Source organism: Erinaceus europaeus, chromosome 3 (genome assembly GCF_950295315.1).
Source record: "Erinaceus europaeus chromosome 3, mEriEur2.1, whole genome shotgun sequence".
In the NCBI taxonomy this organism is placed as follows: Eukaryota; Metazoa; Chordata; class Mammalia; order Eulipotyphla; family Erinaceidae; genus Erinaceus; species Erinaceus europaeus.
In genome coordinates this window covers 41103491-41107243 of record NC_080164.1, presented here as the reverse complement: position 1 = coordinate 41107243, position 3753 = coordinate 41103491, and the positions used below count along the sequence as shown (strand labels likewise).

Sequence of the window (3753 nt, the reverse complement as noted above, 5' to 3'; positions counted from 1 at the left end):
TCTCTCCATTTCTCTCTGTGCTATCTAACAATGATGACATCAATAACAACAATAATAACTACAACAACAATAAAAAACAAGGGCAACAAAAGGGAAAATAAATATTAATTAAAAAAATCTGGACCCTCTGGGGCCTCAAACATACAAGTTTGTGCTCTAATAGGTTGAGCTATCTCCCCACATTTTTTTTAATTGGGCGATGATAGAATCTTTCTGCCAGAGACTGCAGTCCATGGGCTGGGCGTGTCAGTGAAGGTTGTAGAATGGAGCCCTCTTCCACCTATAGTATACGCCTGATAACATTTTCCTGCTATTCTCTGTGCATATGCTGCATAACCACTGTATGTTCTGCTAAGCATGCCCCTTTTCCTGCTTGTAAATATGCCTAGTTTTTCCTAGAAGATTCCTAAATATGTGTAGACTATTATATCACTCTAACTGCACTCAGTATAGAGCCAGATCCTATACTTCTTCTTTGAAGCTTGCTTTGCTGTCTTTGCTGTTTTAGAAACGTTTTTTCCAACTCAACTTGCTTTCAAGCCCATAAATCCCTTCTTTCCTATACTGCTGTTCCTGTGATTTCTTTAATGTCATTTGGAAACAAAGCAATAGAAAAGAGGGTGTGGCCAGAACAGTTAGCTCAGTGGGTGGAGCACATTCTTTACATTCATACATTCATGAGGCCCCTGGTTTGATTTTCCCCAGCACCCTGAATAAACCAGAGCACTACTCCAATTTCTCTCGAAAAGCAAACAAACACACACACACACACACACACACACACACACACACACACACACACACACACTTTTTTTTAAATCTGTTTTTTACTTGATAGGGCAGGGGGAAATTGAGAGGAGAGGAGGAGGAAGGAGAGAAAGCATGGGGTCCTACAGCATGGCAATGTGTGTTTTGAACCAGGTGGGCCACCCATCCCCCTCACAAAGAGGTTTTAAAAACATGTTAAAGAGGGCAGATTGGAGAATGCATTCTTGGAGAGTCCCTCATGCACTTTCCAGAATCCAAGGCTAAAAAGCACCTCTACTTCTACAGAACCTGCAGAGAACCTCCCTCTCAGTTCCACCCAAGGGAAAAACACCACAGGTGACAATTATGGTGATTTTTCACCATAGTGTGGCTGCTCCAGCCAATTCTAACTACAGCCCGAGTCCTTGTGGAGCCAGAGCCTCCAGGCACAGCACCTTGGTGGAAGTTTCCCAGTTTGTCAGGAGCCTTTGCACTTAACCACTGAGAATACATCTCACATTCCCTAGTAGGACTGACTTGGCAGCTGAAAGCTATCAACCACCGCACCACAGAATCTCTGGAATTGGGCTGCAGATATGTTTCACCCCCAACTACGGAACCAATAACCTTGTTTTATGAGAAATTCCAGGACCCTCCTTTGTAAACTCAATATGGCTTCAAAGAAATTTCTCTGTCCACATGGTAGAAGGCACTTGGTGTGTGGCAGCTCAAATTTCAATGCTTTTGCTCCAAACCTAGAGTCAGGACATCACGGTTCTTGCCAAAAGGAGTCCAGGGAGGTGAGGCTCCTGGGAGTCCAGCCCAGGCTGTGCCTGCAGCTCATGGAGGCACATCTGGTTCTGAGAGCAGTCTGAAACATTTCAGTATGGGCAGAGCTTCTGCCTAGACCCATAGTATGTAAGTTCTCATTTTTCTGTTGTTTTGATTAGAGAACCAGTCAAAGTCATTGATCATTCTGTTCACATTTCTCACATCTGTCACTCTGTGTATGTCAGCAACAACTTAGTTAAAGTTACTTCCATAAGTCAGTATTTTGATGATATCAAGCAAGTGATAGTGATCACACCTGGGACTGTGATTTGACAACTGCTTTTCCTGGATCATAGTTTGGGAGTCTGCCTTGTCAGAGTATGAACTGTGCCTCCCAAAAGATATGGTGGTATTCTAACCTCTAGTTCCTGACTTTATTTGGAAGTGAAATGGTTGCAAATATATGATGGTGTGAACACACAAAAATTGTCCTGTGAAATGAAGATCAAAGGGCTGTCTCTCTCTCTAAATTTTCTATTGCCTTAATATATTGGGTAGAGATGACCAGAAATTAAGAGGGAAGAGGGTGGTAGAGAGGGGTAGAAAGGGGTCTGGTGGTGGTGCAACTGGTTGAGAGACACACTACAGTAAGCAAGGACCTGGGTTCAATTCCCTGGTCCTTACCTGCAGGGGGAAAGCTTTGTGAATGGTGAAGCAGTGCTGCAGGTGTCTCTCTGCCTCTCTTTCTCCCCATTGTCTCTTGATTTCTGACTGTCCCTGTCCAATAAATAAAGATATAATAAAAAAAAACTTAAAAAAAAGAGAAGGGGAGAGACAGAGTGACACCTGCAATACTGCTTCACCACTCACAAAGCTTTCATCCTGGAGCTTGAACCCAGACCCTTGAGCACTACCATGTGGCCCCAGAGGGCAGTCTCTATAAACCAAAGACTCCCAATGATTGACAACAATATCTGGAGCTAGAAGAGGCAAGAAGTACTCTCATTTAGCTCCTTCAGAGGAAGCACAGTTCTGCAACACTTTGACTTCATTTCTTTTGTCACCAGTGTTATCTTGGAGTCTTGGTTCCTGCAGGAAGACTTCACAATCCTGGGTGACAACTCTTTTCTCTGTTTTCTTTGATATGGAGTAAAAGAGAGAAAGAGACAGAGATAGAAATGCCTGCAGCACTACTCCAATACTCATGAAGCTTTCTTTTCTTTTTCTTTTCCATTTGCTTCATTCTAAAAATATGGAACACTTCACAAATTTGCATATCATTCTTGTGCAGGGGCCATGCTAATAATCTTCTCTGTATCATTTCAATTTTAGTCTATGTGCTGCCAAAGCTTTCCTGAAGCTTTTCCTTTCATGAAGCTTTCCTCTTGCAGGAGGAAATAGGGGCTTCGAATTTAGGTCCTCACACATGGCAGGTAATGTATGTACTTTTATCAGATGTGTCACTGCCTGGCTCCACCACCTTGATATTAAGCTAAACTTCTGTCCTCCAAAACTGAGAGAGCATAAATTTATGTTATTATAAGTCACCCTGTTTGGTTACTCTGCCATGGGAGACATAGGAACTCTTACACAGCCCATGGTGGTTGTTCAGATCTAGAAAGTGCCTATGGGGGGCTGGGTGGAGGTGCACAGGATTAAGTGCACATAGTATAAAATTCAAGGTTCTGGGCAAGGAGCCCAGTTCGAGCCTCTGGTTCCCACTCTCTATCTTCCCCTCCTCACTCAATTTTCCTCTGTCCTATCCAATAAAAATAGGAAAACATGACTGATAGGAGCAGTGGATTCATAGTGCTGGCACATAGCCCCAGCAATAACCCTGGAGGAAAAGAGGAAGAAAGAAAGAAAGAAAGAAAGAAAGAAAGAAAGAAAGAAAGGAAAGAAGGAAGAGAGAGAGAAAGAGAGGGAGAGAGAGAGAGAGAGAGAGAGAGAGAGAGAGAAAGAGAGAGAGAGAAAGTATCTCTGGCCTTGGTAGTGTTTGGCAGAAACAGAAGTGTGAGCAGAATATTTACCCAGATCTTCTCTGGAGGACAGAATGGGGAGGGTCTCCCCAGATTTCAGCAACTGGGATTTTCTGGGGAGCAAGCTGGGGGCTCCTCACCAGTCTCACCTGGATTGTGCCTCCTGCACTTTTCCATGGCTGAATTTTATTGTCATCATTGCCAGAGCTTCTTCAGTCTTGGCTGCCTTTTTCAGACAGTATGATAGTAAGAGAAA

The 3753-nt window shown here is 43.4% G+C and overlaps 1 non-coding gene across 1 annotated transcript; it reads right to left on the bottom strand.

The window, feature by feature from the left end:
* Positions 1-2764: 2764 nt before the first annotated feature.
* Positions 2765-2870, bottom strand: LOC132537843 (U6 spliceosomal RNA). The gene has a single exon (XR_009549268.1). It is a non-coding gene; the product is annotated as a U6 spliceosomal RNA (small nuclear RNA).
* Positions 2871-3753: the final 883 nt, after the last annotated feature.